The 18,167-nt window shown below is 38.4% G+C and overlaps 5 long non-coding RNA genes across 7 annotated transcripts; all 5 read right to left on the reverse strand.

Annotated features, from left to right (window-relative positions):
- Positions 1–5,920: 5,920 nt before the first annotated feature.
- Positions 5,921–11,266, reverse strand: LOC145220171 (uncharacterized). The gene is made up of 15 exons (XR_013858017.1): positions 10,871–11,266; positions 10,406–10,810; positions 10,153–10,345; positions 9,997–10,061; positions 9,534–9,919; positions 9,070–9,448; positions 8,915–9,009; positions 8,752–8,832; positions 8,597–8,660; positions 8,124–8,519; positions 7,664–8,058; positions 7,509–7,603; positions 7,344–7,422; positions 7,188–7,251; positions 5,921–7,110 (listed from the first exon to the last, which is right to left on the reverse strand). It is a non-coding gene; the product is annotated as an uncharacterized LOC145220171 (long non-coding RNA).
- A 249-nt stretch (positions 11,267–11,515) lies between these two features.
- On the reverse strand, positions 11,516–11,982 carry LOC145220013 (uncharacterized). Of its 2 annotated transcripts, none has more exons than XR_013857949.1 (3): positions 11,824–11,982; positions 11,669–11,763; positions 11,516–11,584 (listed from the first exon to the last, which is right to left on the reverse strand). It is a non-coding gene; the product is annotated as an uncharacterized LOC145220013 (long non-coding RNA). The 2 variants fall into 2 exon arrangements; XR_013857950.1 differs by having other exon boundaries at positions 11,516–11,587.
- A 774-nt stretch (positions 11,983–12,756) lies between these two features.
- Positions 12,757–14,148, reverse strand: LOC145218916 (uncharacterized). Of its 2 annotated transcripts, none has more exons than XR_013857786.1 (5): positions 14,087–14,148; positions 13,625–14,017; positions 13,166–13,549; positions 12,913–13,105; positions 12,757–12,821 (listed from the first exon to the last, which is right to left on the reverse strand). It is a non-coding gene; the product is annotated as an uncharacterized LOC145218916 (long non-coding RNA). The 2 variants fall into 2 exon arrangements; XR_013857785.1 differs by having other exon boundaries at positions 13,166–13,570.
- A 117-nt stretch (positions 14,149–14,265) lies between these two features.
- Positions 14,266–15,173, reverse strand: LOC145219175 (uncharacterized). The gene is made up of 3 exons (XR_013857876.1): positions 14,633–15,173; positions 14,433–14,546; positions 14,266–14,338 (listed from the first exon to the last, which is right to left on the reverse strand). It is a non-coding gene; the product is annotated as an uncharacterized LOC145219175 (long non-coding RNA).
- A 214-nt stretch (positions 15,174–15,387) lies between these two features.
- LOC145218904 (uncharacterized) lies at positions 15,388–17,547 on the reverse strand. Its single transcript, XR_013857779.1, has 8 exons — positions 17,137–17,547; positions 16,779–16,861; positions 16,583–16,649; positions 16,372–16,489; positions 16,201–16,268; positions 15,778–16,124; positions 15,580–15,681; positions 15,388–15,457 (listed from the first exon to the last, which is right to left on the reverse strand). It is a non-coding gene; the product is annotated as an uncharacterized LOC145218904 (long non-coding RNA).
- Between the last annotated feature and the right edge of the window lie 620 nt (positions 17,548–18,167).

Genomic DNA, 18,167 nt, shown 5'->3' on the forward strand with positions numbered 1-18,167 from the left:
TAATCAGCTGTTTTCTTGTTTCAGAATTCATCATCACCCATCCAGCGGACATATTGTGTTATGTGTTTTATCGTTGATGTGTTTTGTTTATTGTTTTAATCAGCTGCTTTCTTGTTTCAGAATTTATCATCATCCATCCAGCGGACACTTTGTTTTTTTGTGTTTTGTGTTTTATCGTTGTTGTGTTTTGTTTCTTTTTTATTGTAGATGTGTTTGTTTATCGTTTTATTCAGCTGTTTTCTTGTTTCAGAATTCATCATCATCCAGCAAACATTTTGTTTTTTGTCGTTGATGTGTTTTGTTTATCGTTTTAATCAGCTGCTTTCTTGTTTCAGAATTTATCATCATCCATCCGGCGGACACTTTGTTTTTTCTGTGTATTGTGTTTTATCCTTGATGTGTTTTGTTTCTTGTTTTAATCAGCTGTTTTCTTGTTTCAGAATTCATCATCATCCATCCAGCGGACACTTTGTTTTTTGTGTGTTTTGTCGTTGATATGTTTTGTTTATCGTTTTAATCAGCTGCTTTCTTGTTTCAGAATTCATCATCATCCATCCAGCGGACACTTTGTTTTTTGTGTGTTTTATCCTTGATGTGTTTTGTTTCTTGTTTTAATCAGCTGTTTTCTTGTTTCAGAATTCATCATCATCCATCCAGCGGACACTTTGTTTTTTGTGTGTTTTGTCGTTGATGTGTTTTGTTTCTTGTTTTAATCAGCTGTTTTCTTGTTTTAGAATTCATCATCCATCCAGCGGACACTTGTTTTTTTTGTGTTTTGTGTTTTATTGTAGATGTGTTTTATTTATCGTTTTAATCAGCTGTTTTCTAGTTTCAGAATTCATCATCCATCCAGCGGACACTTGTTTTTTTTGTGTGTTTTGTGTTTTATTGTAGATGTGTTTTATTTATCGTTTTAATCAGCTGTTTTCTAGTTTCAGAATTCATCATCCATCCGGCGGACACTTTGTTTTTTCTGTGTATTGTGTTTTATCCTTGATGTGTTTTGTTTCTTGTTTTAATCAGCTGTTTTCTTGTTTCAGAATTCATCATCATCCATCCAGCGGACACTTTGTTTTTTGTGTGTTTTGTCGTTGATATGTTTTGTTTATCGTTTTAATCAGCTGTTTTCTTGTTTCAGAATTCATCATCCATCTAGCGGACATTTTGTTTTTTGTTGTTAATGCGTTTTGTTTATCGTTTAATCAGCTGTTTTCTTGCTTCAGAATTCATCATCATCCATCCAGCGGACGTTGATGTGTTTTGTTTATTGTTTTAATCAGCTGTTTTCTTGTTTCAGAATTCATCATCATCCATCCAGCGGACATATTGATTTTTTGTTTTATCGTTAATGTGTTTTGTTTATTGTTTTATTGCATCTTTAATAAAATGTTGTGCGGTGTGTGTGTGTGTTGTGTGTGTGTGTTGTGTGTGTGTGTTGTGTGTGTTGTGTGTTGTTGTGTGTGTGTGTTGTTGTGTTGTTGTGCTGTGTGTGTGGTGTTTTGCTGTGTGTGTGTTGTTGGGCGTGTGTTTGTTGGGCGTGTGTTTGTTGGGCGTGTGTGTGTGTTGCGCGTGTGTGTGTTGCGCGTGTGTGTTGCGTGTGTTGTTGTGTTGTGTGTTGTTGTGTTGTGTGTTGTTGTGTGTTTGTTTGTTGTTGTGTTTGTGTGTTGTTGTGTTGTGTGTTGTTGTGTGTGTGTTGTTGTGTGTGTGTTGTTGTGTGTGTGTTGTTGTGTGTGTGTGTGTTGTTGTGTTGTGTGTTGTTGTGTGTATGTTGTTGTGTTGTATGTTGTTGTGTGTATGTTGTTGTGTGTATGTTGTTGTGTGTATGTTGTTGTGTGTTGTAATGTGTGCGTGTGTGTTGCGCGTGTGTGTGTTGCGCGTGGTGTGTGTGTTGTTGTGTTGTGTGTTGTTGTGTATGTGTTGTTGTGTATGTGTTGTTGTGTGTGTGTTGTTGTGTTGTGTGTTGTTGTGTTGTTGTGTTGTGTGTTGTTGTGTTGTGTGTTGTTGTGTGTGTGTGTTGTTGTGTTGTGTGTTGTTGTTGTGTTGTTGTGTTGTGTGTGTTGTTGTTGTGTGTGTGTTGTTGTGTGTTGTTGTGTGTGTGTGTTGTGTGTGTGTTGTGTGTGTGTTGTGTGTGTGTTGCGCGTGTGTTCCGCGTGTGTTGTTTTGAGTGTTGTGTGTTTTTGTGTTGTGTGTTTTTGTGTTGTGTGTTTTTGTGTTGTGTGTTTTTGTGTTGTTTTGTGTGTTGTTTTGTGTGTTGTTGTGTGTTGTTGTGTGTGTGTGTGTGTTGTGTGTGTGTTGTGTGTGTGTTGCGCGTGTGTTCCGCGTGTGTTGCACGTGTGTGTGTTGCGCGTGTGTGTGTTGCACGTGTGCTTTGCTGTGTGTGTTTTGTGTGTTGTTTTATGTGTTGTGTGTTTTTGTGTTGTGTGTTTTTGTGTTGTGTGTTTTTGTGTTGTTTTGTGTGTTGTTTTGTGTGTTGTTTTGTGTTGTTTTGTGTTGTGTGTTGTTTTGTGTTGTGTGTTGTTTTGTGTTGTGTGTTGTTGTGTGTTGTTGTGTGTTGTTGTGTGTTGCTGTGTGTTGCTGTGTGTTGTTGTGTGTTGTTGTGTGTTGTTGTGTGTTGTTGTTGTGTGTTGTTGTGTGTTGTTGTGTGTTGTTGTGTGTTGTTGTGTGTTGTTGTGTGTTGTTGTGTGTTGTTGTGTTGTGTGTTGTTGTGTTGTGTGTTGTTGTGCTGGTTGTGTGTTGTTGTGTGTGTTGTGTGTGTGTTGTTGTGTGTTGTTGTGTGTGTTGTGTGTGTGTTGTGTGTGTGTTGTGTGTGTGTTGCGCGTGTGTTGTGTGTGTGTTGCGCGTGTGTTGCGCGTGTGTTGCGCGTGTGTGTTTTGTGTGTGTTTTGTGTGTTTTGTGTGTTTTGTGTGTTTTGTGTGTTTTGCGTGTTTTGCGTGTTTTGCGTGTTTTGCGTGTTTTGCGTGTTTTGCGTGTTTTGCGTGTTTTGCGTGTTTTGCGTGCTTTGCGTGTTTTGCGTGTTTTGCGTGCTTTGCGTGTTTTGCGTGCTTTGCGTGCTTTGCGTGTTTTGCGTGTTTTGCGTGTTTTGCGTGTTTTGCGTGTTTTGCGTGTTTTGCGTGTTTTGCGTGTTTTGCGTGTTTTGCGTGTTTTGCGTGTTTTGCGTGTTTTGCGTGTTTTGCGTGTTTTGCGTGTTTTGCGTGTTTTGCGTGTTTTGCGTGTTTTGCGTGTTTTGCGTGTTTTGCGTGTTTTGCGTGTTTTGCGTGTTTTGCGTGTTTTGCGTGTTTTGCGTGTTTTGCGTGTTTTGCGTGTTTTGCGTGTTTTGCGTGTTTTGCGTGTTTTGCGTGTTTTGCGTGTTTTGCGTGTTTTGCGTGTTTTGCGTGTTTTGCGTGTTTTGCGTGTTTTGCGTGTTTTGCGTGTTTTGCGTGTTTTGCGTGTTTTGCGTGTTTTGCGTGTTTTGCGTGTTTTGCGTGTTTTGCGTGTTTTGCGTGTTTTGCGTGTTTTGCGTGTTTTGCGTGTTTTGCGTGTTTTGCGTGTTTTGCGTGTTTTGCGTGTTTTGCGTGTTTTGCGTGTTTTGCGTGTTTTGCGTGTTTTGCGTGTTTTGCGTGTTTTGCGTGTTTTGCGTGTTTTGCGTGTTTTGCGTGTTTTGCGTGTTTTGCGTGTTTTGCGTGTTTTGCGTGTTTTGCGTGTTTTGCGTGTTTTGCGTGTTTTGCGTGTTTTGCGTGTTTTGCGTGTTTTGCGTGTTTTGCGTGTTTTGCGTGTTTTGCGTGTTTTGCGTGTTTTGCGTGTTTTGCGTGTTTTGCGTGTTTTGCGTGTTTTGCGTGTTTTGCGTGTTTTGCGTGTTTTGCGTGTTTTGCGTGTTTTGAGTGGTTTTTCAGCTTGTGTGTTTTGCGTGTTTTGCGTGTTTTGAGTGGTTTTTCAGCTTGTGTGTTTTGTGTGGTTTTTCAGCTTGTGTGTTTTGTGTGTTTTGTGTGGTTTTTCAGCTTGTGTGTTTTGTGTGTTTTGTGTGGTTTTTCAGCTTGTGTGTTTTGTGTGTTTTGTGTGGTTTTTCAGCTTGTGTGTTTTGTGTGTTTTGTGTGGTTTTTCAGCTTGTGTGTTTTGTGTGTTTTGTGTGGTTTTTCAGCTTGTGTGTTTTGTGTGTTTTGTGTGTTTTGTGTGGTTTTTCAGCTTGTGTGTTTTGTGTGTTTTGTGTGGTTTTTCAGCTTGTGTGTTTTGTGTGTTTTGTGTGTTTTGTGTGGTTTTTCAGCTTGTGTGTTTTGTGTGTTTTGTGTGGTTTTTCAGCTTGTGTGTTTTGTGTGTTTTGTGTGTTTTGTGTGGTTTTTCAGCTTGTGTGTTTTGTGTGTTTTGTGTGGTTTTTCAGCTTGTGTGTTTTGTGTGTTTTGTGTGTTTTGTGTGGTTTTTCAGCTTGTGTGTTTTGTGTGTTTTGTGTGTTTTGTGTGGTTTTTCAGCTTGTGTGTTTTGTGTGTTTTGTGTGTTTTGTGTGTTTTGTGTGTTTTGTGTGTTTTGTGTGTTTTGTGTGTTTTGTGTGTTTTGTGTGTTTTGTGTGTTTTGTGTGTTTTGTGTGTTTTGTGTGTTTTGTGTGGTTTTTCAGCTTGTGTGTTTTGTGTGGTTTTTCAGCTTGTGTGTTTTGTGTGGTTTTTCAGCTTGTGTGTTTTGTGTGGTTTTTCAGCTTGTGTGTTTTGTGTGTTTTTCAGCTTGTGTGTTTTGTGTGTTTTTCAGCTTGTGTGTTTTGTGTGTTTTGTGTGTTTTGTGTGTTTTGTGTGTTTTGTGTGTTTTGTGTGTTTTGTGTGTTTTGTGTGTTTTGTGTGTTTTGTGTGTTTTGTGTGTTTTGTGTGTTTTGTGTGTTTTGTGTGTTTTGTGTGTTTTGTGTGTTTTGTGTGTTTTGTGTGTTTTGTGTGTTTTGTGTGTTTTGTGTGGTTTTTCAGCTTGTGTGTTTTGTGTGTTTTGTGTGTTTTGTGTGGTTTTTCAGCTTGTGTGTTTTGTGTGGTTTTTCAGCTTGTGTGTTTTGTGTGTTTTGTGTGGTTTTTCAGCTTGTGTGTTTTGTGTGTTTTTTCAGCTGGTGTGTTTTGTGTGTTTTTTCAGCTTGTGTGTTTTGTGTGTTTTGTGTGGTTTTTCAGCTTGTGTGTTTTGTGTGTTTTGTGTGGTTTTTCAGCTTGTGTGTTTTGTGTTTGTGTGTTTTGTGTGGTTATTCAGCTTGTGTGTTTTGTGTGTTTTGTGTTTTTTGTATGTTTTGTGTGTGTTTTGTGTGGTTTTTGTTTCAGGCCCCCGAGACCAGAAGACTCTGATCATATTTTCTCAAGCAGAAACATTTATTGCAAAATTTATTTCATTACACCAAGTGCATGACGATAAAACACAAGTCTCCCTCCTCCCCCTGATGCAAACCCGCGCACACAAGTCTCCCTGCCCCTGATGCAAACCCGTGCCTGTCACAAGTCTCCCTCCTCCCCCTGATGCAAACCCGCGCACACAAGTCCCTCCCCGTGATGCAAACCCGCGCCTGTCACAAGTCTCCCTCCCTCAGATGCAAACCCGCGCACACAAGTCTTCCTCCCCCTGATACGAACCCGCGCCCGTCTTTACACGCCTCCCTCCCCCTGATGCAAACCCGAATGCAAACCTGTCCAAAGTCTCCCTCCCCGCGAATGCAAACCCGAGCCTGTCACAAGTCTCCCTCCCCCTGATGCAAACCCGCGCCTGTCACAAGTCTCCATCTCCCTGATACGAACCCGCGCCGAAGGGTGAAACTTCTTCCCACCCCAATACGCAAGAAAATGCACAAACTCTATTTCACGAACAACACTACAATAAAATAAACTAAATATATTCATCTCCGCTGCAGCAGAATGAAGTTTTGAGAAGCCACGCTTGCCCAAAAAGTCTCGACGAAGCACCAAGCGCAAGAAAGCCAAATAGTAGTAGTATGAATTCGTAAGCAGATTACAACGTTTATTGCGTAAATACGTAGACAAAATATAAAAACGCTAGTATGTATGGAAACAATATGTATGGAAACAGAAAGAAACATGGTCAAAACATAACGCTAATAAGGCGACAAAATGTGTGAAAACAGAAAGAAACATGGTAAAAACATAACGCTAATAAGGCGACAAAATGTGTGAAAACAGAAAGAAACATGGTAAAAACATAACGCTAATATGGCGACAAATGTGTATGAAAACAGAAAGAAACATGGTCAAAACATAACGCTAATATGGCGACAAATATGTATGGAAACAGAAAGAAACATGGTCAAAACATAACGCTAATAAGGCGACAAATATGTATGGAAACAGAAAGAAACATGGTCAAAACATAACGCTAATATGGCGACAAATATGTATGGAAACAGAAAGAAACATGGTCAAAACATAACGCTAATATGGCGACAAATGTGTATGAAAACAGAAAGAAACATGGTCAAAACATAACGCTAATATGGCGACAAATATGTATGGAAACAGAAAGAAACATGGTCAAAACATAACGCTAATATGGCAACAAATGTGTATGAAAACAGAAAGAAACATGGTCAAAACATAACGCTAATATGGCGACAAATGTGTATGAAAACAGAAAGAAACATGGTCAAAACATAACGCTAATATGGCGACAAATATGTATGGAAACAGAAAGAAACATGGTCAAAACATAACGCTAATATGGCGACAAATGTGTATGAAAACAGAAAGAAACATGGTCAAAACATAACGCTAATAAGGCGACAAAATGTGTGAAAACAGAAAGACACATGGTCAAAACATAAGTTACAGCCAAACGAAAATATAGACGCTAATATTGCGACAATACTGAAGTTTCCATATCAGTTCATCTTCGTCCGACCTTAAAAACAATAGAGCAGCATCAGGTCGTCACATATTGCATCATATTTCACAATTACGTCAGAACATTACAACATGTAAAGACAGGATAAGGGCCCGTTAAACGGCCTTTCCATGTTGCTATTATTAAAACACAATTTATTTAAAGACTGACGTGTATAATTAACATTCACTTGCCTTCAGTTTCAGTTGGACGAAATTCAGTCCGCGGTGTTCATGAGAGACAATCCTCGAGGTAGAAAGTTTTTTTCCTCGCAAGCGGTGAAGGAATATTCTCCTGCAATAAAAAAAAGGTTGTTATTACGAAGTAAAAGAGACGCAGTGGTTTCGCAGGTTGTTTAGTAAATTAATTACCTACTTCTTGATGAAGTCTTCCATACAGCTGTGGTTTCATGTGACCAGCGCCGGTGCCAAATTTCTAGAAAACAAATACAGTACCAAATATAACATGTAGGTTATACAATAATTGATGACGAAACAGTGGTATAGGTTATATGGTGGAATAGTTACCTGTTTGTCCATGAACGACTCGATCCCAGCAGTGAATAAAGCAACGGTGTCTTGTGAGTGGCGCTGATCAAAGAAGGTTCTGCTTAAAAAAGTACAGGATGAAATAAATCTGTCAGTTTGCTACAAAACAACAATACAGTGTATCGAATATGACTGTCAACTTACATTCGGTATGGTGTTGTAGAACATAAACTGGATTCCTTCGGGTTTTGTCTTCACAGTTGATTTAGATGTTTGACTGGTGGTGGTTTAGCGAACATCTGAAACAAAACTGAAGTTTAAGGAAGTGTTGACTTATCTGAAACGTAACATAAACTTACATTAGATACGTAACGTTTCATGTGTCGTTGATAAACTGTATTGTCCACGGCTTTTCCATTAGGTTGTTTGATGCTTATCTGATGCTCTGACAAACATCTGTAATAAAACTGACAGCAGCATTGGAGTTCACGATAAAAGTAACTTTACAAAGGTTTATACTTCTACCGTTGCTGAAAACCAAATAGTCAATCGAGTGAAATGCAAAACCGTAAGTGCAACATGCAAGCAACAAGAACAACAAGCAGTTTTCTATTTGTCGCAGCAACGAGAAAATGCTTACTCAATCTCCTAGGTTTGCTTGTAAACAAGAAACATACCTGCCAATTTTGTCGCTGTAATATAGTCATTGTTGACGCCTCCCATCGCCGACGCCTAAAAACGCTAATGCACCAACCTGCAAAGAAACTTAGCATAACATCATTTGTTGTCAAAAAGAAAGAAAGTTGGTACAAAACTTACTGCAAAGTAAGACGTGATATGGTTTCAGCTTTTGTATAGTCGTCCCTCATAGTGCAACAAAACTGAAGTTTCCATATCAGTTCATCTTCGTCCGACCCAATTTCACTTGTTTATCTGTAAAACAAAAACCAATAGAGCAGCATCAGGTTGTTACAATTTGCATGATATTTCACAATTACGTCAGAACATTACAACATGCAAAGACAGGATAAGGGCCCGTTAAACGGCCTTTCCATGTTGCTATTATTAAAACAAAATTTATTTAAAGACTGACGTGTATAGTTAACATATACTTGCCTTCAGTTTCAGTTGGACGAAATTCAGTCCTCGGCGTTCATGAGAGACAATCCTTGAGGTAGAAAGTTTTTTCCTCGCCAGCGGTGAAGGAATATTCTCCTGCAATAAAATTAAGGTTGTTATTACGAAGTAAAAGAGACGCAGTGGTTTCGTAGGGTGTTTAGTAAATTAATTACCTACTTCTTGATGAAGTCTTCCATAGAGCTGTGGTTTCATGTGACCAGCGCCGGTGCCAAATTTCTAGAAATCAAATACAGTATCAAATATAACATATAGGTTATCAATCACTGATGACGAAACAGTGCCACAGGTTATGTGGTGGATTAGTTACCTGTTATCGATGAACGACTCGATCCCAGCCCTGAATAAAGCAACGGTGTCTTGTGAGTGGCGCTGGTCGAAGAAGGTTCTGCTTAAAAAATACAGGATGAAATAAATCAGTCAGTTTGCTACAAAACAACAATACAGTGTATCAAATATGACTGTCAACTTACTTTTGGGATGGTGTTGTAGAACATAAACTGGATTCCTTCGGGTTTTGTCTTTACAGTTGATTTAGATGTTTGACTGGTGGCGGTTTGGCGAATGTCTGAAACAAAACTGAAGTTTAAGGAAGTGTTAACTTATAAGAAGCGCAACATAAACTTACATTAGATACGTTAAGTTTCATGTGTCGTTGAAAAACTGTATTGTCCACGGCTTTTCCATTAAGATGTTTGATGCTTTTCTAATGCTCCGACAAACATCTGTAACAAAACTGACAGCAGCATTCGAGTTCACGATAAAAGTTGTTTTACAATAGGTTATACTTCTACCGTTGCTGGCAACCGAATAGTCAATAACGAGCGACATGCAAAAAACATTAATGCAACATGCAAAGGCAATATGCGAAGAACAAGCAGTTTGCTATGCGTTGCAGCAACTGGAAAATGTTACTTAATGTCCTAGGTTTGTTTGTAAACAAGAAACATACCTGCCATTTTTGTCGCTGTAATAAAGTCATTGTTGACGTCTTCCATCGCCGACGCCTAAAACACAAATGCACCAATCTGCAAAGAAACTTAGCATGACAACGTTTGTTGTCAAAAAGAAGAAAGTTGGTACAAAACTTACTGCAAAGTAAGACGTGATATGGTTTCAGCTTTTGTATAGTCGTCCCTCATCGTGCGACAAAACTGAAGTTTCCATATCAGTTCATCTTCGTCCGACCCAATTTTACTTGTTTATCTGTAAAACAAAAACCAATAGAGCAGCATCAGGTTGTTACAATTTGCATGATATTTCACAATTACGTCAGAACATTACAACATGGAAAGACAGGATAAGGGCCCGTTAAACGGCCTTTCCATGTTGCTATTATTAAAACACAATATATATAAAGACTGACGTGTACAGTTAACAAATACTTGCCTTCAGTTTCAGTTGGACGAAATTCAGTCCGCGGCGTTCACCCTTGAGGTAGAAAGTTTTTTCCTCGCCAGCGGTGAAGGACTATTCTCCTGCAATAAAATAAAGGTTGTTATTACGAAGTAAAAGAGACGCAGTGGTTTCGTAGGGTGTTTAGTAAATTAATTACCTACTTCTTGAATGAAGTCTTCCATACAGCTGTGGTTTCATGTGACCAGCGCCGGTGACAAATTTCTAGAAAACAAATACAGCATCAAATATAACATGTAGGTTATCAATCACTGATGACGAAACAGTGGCACAGGTTATGTGGTGGAATAGTTACCTGTTATCGATGAACGACTCGATCCCAGCAGTGAATAAAGTAACGGTGTCTTATGAGTGGCGCTGGTCGAAGAAGGTTCTGCTTAAAAAATACAGGATGAAATAAATCTGTCAGTTTGCTACAAAACAACAATACAGTGTATCGAATATGACTGTCAACTTTGATGTTTGACTGGTGGTGGTTTGGCGAATGTCTGAAACAAAACTGAAGTTTAAGGAAGTGTTAACTTATAAGAAGCGCAACATAAACTTACATTAGATACGTAAAGTTTCATGTGTCGATGAAAAACTGTATTGTCCACGGTTTTCCCATTAAGTTGTTTGATGCTTGTCTAATGCTCCGACAAACCCCTGTAACAAAACTGACAGCAGCATTCGAGTTCACGATAAAAGTTGTTTTACAATAGATTATACTTCTACCGTTGCTGGCAACCGAATAGTCAATCACAAGCGACATGCAAAAAACATTAGTGCAACATGCAAAGGCAATATGCGAAGAACAACAAGAAGTTTGCTATTCGTTGCAGCAACTGGAAAATGTTACTTAATATCCTATAGGTTTGCTTGTAAACAAGAAACATACCTGCCAATTTTGTCGCTGCAATAAAGTCATTGTTGGCGTCTCCCATCGCCGACGCCTAAAACACTAATGTACCAACCTGCAAAGAAACTTAGCATAACAACATTTGTTGTCAAAAAAAAGTGCGTACAAAACTTACTGCAAAGTAAGACGTGATATGGTTTCAGCTTTTGTATAGTCGTCCCTCATCGTGCGACAAAATTGAAGTTTCCATATCAGTTCATCTTCGCCCGCCCCAATTTTACTTGTTTATCTGTAAAATAAAAAAAACAATGGAGCAGCATCAGGTCGTCACTTATAGCATTATATTTCACAATTACGTCAGAACATTACAACATGTAAAGACAGGATAAGGGCCCGTTAAACGGCCTTTCCATGTTGCTATTATTAAAACAAAATTTATTTAAAGAATGACGTGTATAATTAACATATACTTGCCTTCAGTTTCAGTTGGACGAAATTCAGCCGAGTCCGCGGTGTTCACGAGAGACAATCCTCGAGGTAGAAAGTTTTTTTCCTCGCAAGAGGTGAGGAATATTCTCCTGCAATAAAATTAAGGTTGTTATTACGAAGTAAAAGAGACGCAGTGGTTTCGCAGGTTGTTTGGTAAATTAATTACCTGCTTCTTGATGAAGTCTTCCATACAACTGTGGTTTCATGTGACCAGCGCCGGTGACAAATTTCTAGAAAACAAATACAGTACCAAATATAACATGTAGGTTATACAATAACTGATGACGAAACAGTGGCACAGGTTATATGGTGGATTAGTTACCTGTTATCGATGAACGACTCGATCCCAGCAGTGAATAAAGAAACGGTGTCTTGTGAGTGGCGCTGGTCGAAGAAGGTTCTGCTTAAAAATACAGGATGAAATAAATCTGTCAGTTTGCTACAAAGCAACAATACAGTGTATCGAATATGACTGTCAACTTACTTTTGGGATGGTGTTGTAGAACATAAACTGGATTCCTTCGGGTTTTGTCTTCACAGTTGATTTAGATGTTTGACTGGTGGTGGTTTAGCGAACATCTGAAACAAAACTGAAGTTTAAGGAAGTGTTGACTTATCTGAAACGTAACATAAACTTACATTAGATACGTAACGTTTCATGTGTCGTTGATAAACTGTATTGTCCACGGCTTTTCCATTACGTTGTTTGATGCTTATCTGATGCTCTGACAAACATCTGTAATAAAACTGACAGCAGCATTGGAGTTCACGATAAAAGTAACTTCACAAAGGTTTATACTTCTACCGTTGCTGAAAACCAAATAGTCAATCGAGTGAAATGCAAAACCGTAAGTGCAACATGCAAGCAACAAGAACAACAAGCAGTTTGCTATTTGTCGCAGCAACGAGAAAATGCTTACTCAATATCCTAGGTTTGCTTGTAAACAAGAAACATACCTGCCAATTTTGTCGCTGTCAAAAAGTCATTGTTGACGCCTCCCATCGCCGACGCCTAAAAACGCTAATGCACCAACCTGCAAAGAAACTTAGCATAACATCATTTGTTGTCAAAAAAAAAAGAAAGTTGGTACAAAACTTACTGCAAAGTAAGACGTGATATGGTTTCAGCTTTTGTATAGTCGTCCCTCATCGTGCAACAAAACTGAAGTTTCCATATCAGTTCATCTTCGTCCGACCCAATTTTACTTGTTTATCTGTAAAACAAAAACCAATAGAGCAGCATCAGGTCGTCACAATTTGCATGATATTTCACAATTACGTCAGAACATTACAACATGTAAAGACAGGATAAGGGCCCGTTAAACGGCCTTTCCATGTTGCTATTATTAAAACACAATATATTTAAAGACTGACGTGTATAGTTAACATATACTTGCCTTCAGTTTCAGTTGGACGAAATTCAGTCCTCGGCGTTCACGAGAGACAATCCCTGAGGTAGAAAGTTTTTTCCTCGCAAGCGGTGAAGGAATATTCTCCTGCAATAAAATTAAGGTTGTTATTACGAAGTAAAAGAGACGCAGTGGTTTCGTAGGGTGTTTAGTAAATTAATTACCTGCTTCTTGATGAAGTCTTCCATACAACTGTGGTTTCATGTGACCAGCGCCGGTGACAAATTTCTAGAAAACAAATACAGTACCAAATATAACATGTAGGTTATCAATCACTGATGACGAAACAGTGGCACAGGTTATGTGGTGGAGTAGTTACCTGTTATCGATGAACGACTCGATCCCAGCAGTGAATAAAGTAACGGTGTCTTATGAGTGGCGCTGGTCGAAGAAGGTTCTGCTTAAAAAATACAGGATGAAATAAATCAGTCAGTTTGCTACAAAACAACAATACAGTGTATCGAATATGACTGTCAACTTTGATGTTTGACTGGTGGCGGTTTGGCGAATGTCTGAAACAAAACTGAAGTTTAAGGAAGTGTTAACTTATAAGAAGCGCAACATAAACTTACATTAGATACGTAAAGTTTCATGTGTCGATGAAAAACTGTATTGTCCACGGTTTTCCCATTAAGTTGTTTGATGCTTGTCTAATGCTCCGACAAACCCCTGTAACAAAACTGACAGCAGCATTCGAGTTCACGATAAAAGTTGTTTTACAATAGATTATACTTCTACAGTTGCTGGCAACCGAATAGTCAATCACAAGCGACATGCAAAAAACATTAGTGCAACATGCAAAGGCAATATGCGAAGAACAACAAGAAGTTTGCTATTCGTTGCAGCAACTGGAAAATGTTACTTAATATCCTATAGGTTTGCTTGTAAACAAGAAACATACCTGCCAATTTTGTCGCTGCAATAAAGTCATTGTTGGCGTCTCCCATCGCCGACGCCTAAAACACTAATGCACCAACCTGCAAAGAAACAACATTTGTCGTTACAAAAAAGAAAGTTGGTACAAAACTTACTGCAAAGTAAGACGTGATATGGTTTCAGCTTTTGTATAGTCGTCCCTCATCGTGCGACAAAACTGAAGTTTCCATATCAGTTCATCTTCGACCGCCCCAATGTAACTTGTTCATCTGTAAAACAAAAAACAATAGAGCAGCATCAGGTCGTCACAATTTGCATGATATTTTACAATTACGTCAGAATATTACAACATGTAAAGACAGGATAAGGGCCCGTTAAACGGCCTTTCCATGTTGCTATTATTAAAACAAAATTTATTTAAAGACTGACGTGTATAGTTAACATATACTTGCCTTCAGTTTCAGTTGGACGAAATTCAGCCAAGTCCGCGGTGTTCACGAGAGAAAATCCTTGACGTAGAAGCTTTGAAAGCAATGAAGGATAGCCTCCTGGAATCAAATAAAAGTTGGTACGAAGTGAAAAAGACAGTGGTTTCGTAGGGTGGTTTTGTTAATCACTTGTTTCTTGATGAAGTCTTCCATACAAATGTGGTTGTTATGTTGAGCAGCGCCAGTGCACAATTTCTAGAAAACAAATACAGTATCAAATACAAAGTTCAGGCATGTGTGAAGGGTTATTAAAATACAGTGGCATAAGTTATGTGGTGGATTAATTACCTGTTATCGATGAACGACTCGATTCCAGCACTCTTGAATCCAGCAATGGTTTCTAGTAAGTGGCGCTGGTCGAGGATCTATTCTCCAAGACGTCTGTTACAAAACAAGATTGCAGATAAAATGCAGAAATAATATTTTTTGTCACACACAGAAAAAAACTGCACTGCAATTCTTATTTGACTCTTACACTGTCCGTTGTAATGACCTGTGAAAGAACTGTTGGTCAGGGATTCGCCGTCTTGGCTCTAGGATTTAACGTTAGGATCCCTACGGTCCTGCAAGACAGCACAGGTCGAAGAATCTAAATAAAAAAATACATGAAATAACATTGTTATCAAATATCAGCAATAACCATCCTTTGCATGTAGCAAAAGGTTGTTAACTTACATCCAACACCGCTACTTATGAACCAGATTCCTCCACTTTTTTACTGGCTTCGGAACATAAAGTTGAAGCGTAGATTGACTAGCATCTGCAACAAAACTTACAGCAAAATTTGGATGTACAAGCCGGCACGAGACTAAATTATGGTAATTTACTGTTTTATCCATGCTGTAAATTGCAAGAACACACGTGACACGAAAAATGTAAAGTGCAACATGTCAAATCACCATGCAAAATTAGATAACTAGCTACACTACAACTTAACTATTGGGTCTTTCCTGAACTCTTTTCCTGAGTCCTAAAATATAAAAGCAAAAAGTCAACCAGTTTGCACACACATTTACGTTTTCCGTTTCCAACAAACAAATCACCTCGACTTTTTCGGTTGTAAAGTAATCTTTGATCGTCTTAATTTACTTTATATTACGTTTGAACATTACAACACGTAAAGAAAGGCTAAGTGCACGTTAAACGTTACCATGTTGGCATTTACCATGTTGGCATTATTAAAAGAACACTTTTATTAAATATATTGTTTGACGTATAGTAGTTAACACTTGCCTTCAGTTTCAATTTGACGAAATACAGCTGATTTTGCGGTGTTAACGATAGAAAATCCTTGACGTAGAAAGTTTTTTCCTCACAAGCGGTGAAAGATTTTTTTCCTGCATTAAAATTGAAGTTGTTATTACGCAGTGAAAGCGACCCAGTGGTTTCGCGGGGTGTTTAGTAAATTACATACTTATTAATGTCTTTCATACAGCTGTGGTTTCATGTGAGCAGCGCCGATGCCAAATATGTCTCGTCAGAATACATTCTCCAATGCGTCTGTTACAATACAAGATTGCAGATAAAAATACAGAAACAGTATTTTTTGTCACACACACACAAAAAACTAAACGTACAGCACTCCAATGCTCATTTAACTCTACACTTTCCGTTGTACTAACCTGTAAAGAATCTGTTGTTCAGGAATTTGCCGTCTTGGCTCTAGGATTTAACTGTAGGTAGAGGATCCCTGCGGTCATACACGATAGCACAGGTCGATGGATCTAAAATAAATGACAAAAATGCCGAAAATAACAATGTTATCACATATCAGCAACAACCTTTGCAACCTTTGCATGCAGAAAAAGGTGTTTACTTACCTCCATCATGGCCCCACATGAACCGGACTTCTTCATTGCTTCACCAGCGTCGGAACAGAAAGTAGAAGAGTAGGTTGACAAACATCTGCAACAAAACTTACAGCAGAATTTGATGTACAAACCGAATTGAGACAATATCGATTGTTCCCTATGCTCAACTGAAGAACATACGTGACATGCAAAATATGCAGTGTAACATGCCAAACACCATGCAAAATTAGAATACTCGCCATACTTAACTATTGGATCTTTCCTGAACTTTTGTCACCGATTATGCGGCGTTGGTGCACCATGATGCTTCCCAAATCCAATCTTTCAGGTAGCAACGTAAGAAAATACCAGGAGTCCTGATATATAAAAGTACAAAGTCAGCCAGTTTGAACCTACATTTCAGTTTTTCATTTTCAACAAACAAAAAAACACCTGGCATTTTGGTTATGCAGTCAACTTTGGTGGTCTCTCATCATCCAAGTCTTCTTTACCACGAGTTACTGCAACAAAATTGTCATAAAACAAACCTGCTGCACACAAAGGGGCCAAGTGCCAAAAATATACAACTAAAGACGCCCAAGGCAAACTAAAAAACAAACTTACAGACGAGGGAAAATTTGATGTATAATTTTTGACATGCAATGCAGAAAAAGAGAAGTCTGATGAAGTGAATCCTCGTTCGGTTGTGATCAGAAAAGTCCTCATAAGGTATGTTGTTAACCTACACAAAAACAAACCGGGATGACGGGTTTAGAAAACTGCCAATTGCAGAGAAAAGTCTTATATTTGTTTTGATTTTGGCAAACAGCATTACCTGTATCCAATTAGCTGTAAATTTTTTTGGTTGTCTCTCCTCGCAAAACCTTCTTCACCACAAGTTACTAGAGAAAGAACGACAGATTTACAAGATGCACACAAACAGACCAAACAGCAAACTTGGCATTACAAAACAGATTGAAACTTTCACAAATTTATGTAGGAAATTCAAAACTCCCAGTAACAAAACTCACAGGTGGAGTATAAAGAGATTTTGTTCGTCATCCATTAACCTCTGATGAACAGATGCCTCCTCACGTGACAAACTCCAAGACCCCTGTAGCACAAATCCGTTCATATGCTGCCTCATGCGGATGAAAAATCATACCAATAATGTTTTACAGCAAAACACATAGCAAAAGCAAATACTGAACACGTTAGTTATCCTAGGTCTTTATAAAAATATTGTGCGGTGTTTTACCTGTGAAGGAGGTAATTCTTATCGAAGAATCCTTTGGAAGCAATGGACGAAGGTACTATAAAGAAAAAAGAGAGAGATAAATATCCAAAAAGAAGCGATACGTATGTCAAGTTGAAAGATTGTTTACTCACATCTCACATGTGCGCATATGAACCTTCACTGCTTTGCAGGCTTCGATGCTTCGTAGAAAATAAGATGAAAAAGTCTGCAACAAAGTATTTGTGCAGCATTAAACGTTACAACTATTTGAATCTTAACAGTTTTTAATACGCTTACTAATAGTCATAACACACGTGACATGCAAAACATTAAGTGCAGCATACCAAGTCACCATGCAAACTAAAATTCTTACTATGCTACGACTTTAGATTAACTTAACTTGTTTCTGTGAAGGGATTTCCATTTCGGTTGTCCTACTACACGATCCGCGTATTGTTGTCTTCCTGTAAAACAAAAGCAGTACCAAGAAACGCGCTAGACAATACTAAGTCTAATTTATTTATATTATTTAGGTGTGCACTCATCACTCATGCTGACAACCCAACAGACAGTGTGACATGCAACATGATAAAGCTCCATGCAAAGTGTGAAACTATAATATAACTTAATAAAAAGCCTCAAAAACCTTAAAAACGATAACTTAACTTCGACCGGTTTGAATGTGACTTCCAGTTTGGCTCTACGCGACTCTTTCCTGTAAAAACAAATAAAGCAGCAACAAGAAACACAACGCTGTATTTAATTCAACTCACACTATACGTTGTAAGTAACGTGCAAAGATCGAATATGTGCACGATATACTATCTTTGCTTGTTCTTGACTAAATCTAGGCGATTCATTAACAGAGTTTGAATAAACAGTTACATGCCGGCAAGATTTTTGTAAATCAGAAAATTCCATGTTTCATGCGACCAATTGTCCACCGGCGGTTTAACCATCATTGGATGTACGAAAATCCAAACAAAGCCTAAAACAAAACATTCCACCATGTATCTACATCGCAACAGTGCCATGTATTTAGAAAAGCTAATGTAATCTGTCGGTATCGCTGCAGAAGCAAACAAGTATGTACCTCAGTTTACTTTATATAGATCCCGATAAATTTATAAAACATTGTAAAAGAATAAAATTACCTGCAGATCTTATTCGCCCATCCAAGAAT

This window comes from Phallusia mammillata, chromosome 3, assembly GCF_965637545.1.
Source record: "Phallusia mammillata chromosome 3, kaPhaMamm4.hap1.1, whole genome shotgun sequence".
In the NCBI taxonomy this organism is placed as follows: domain Eukaryota; kingdom Metazoa; phylum Chordata; class Ascidiacea; order Phlebobranchia; family Ascidiidae; genus Phallusia; species Phallusia mammillata.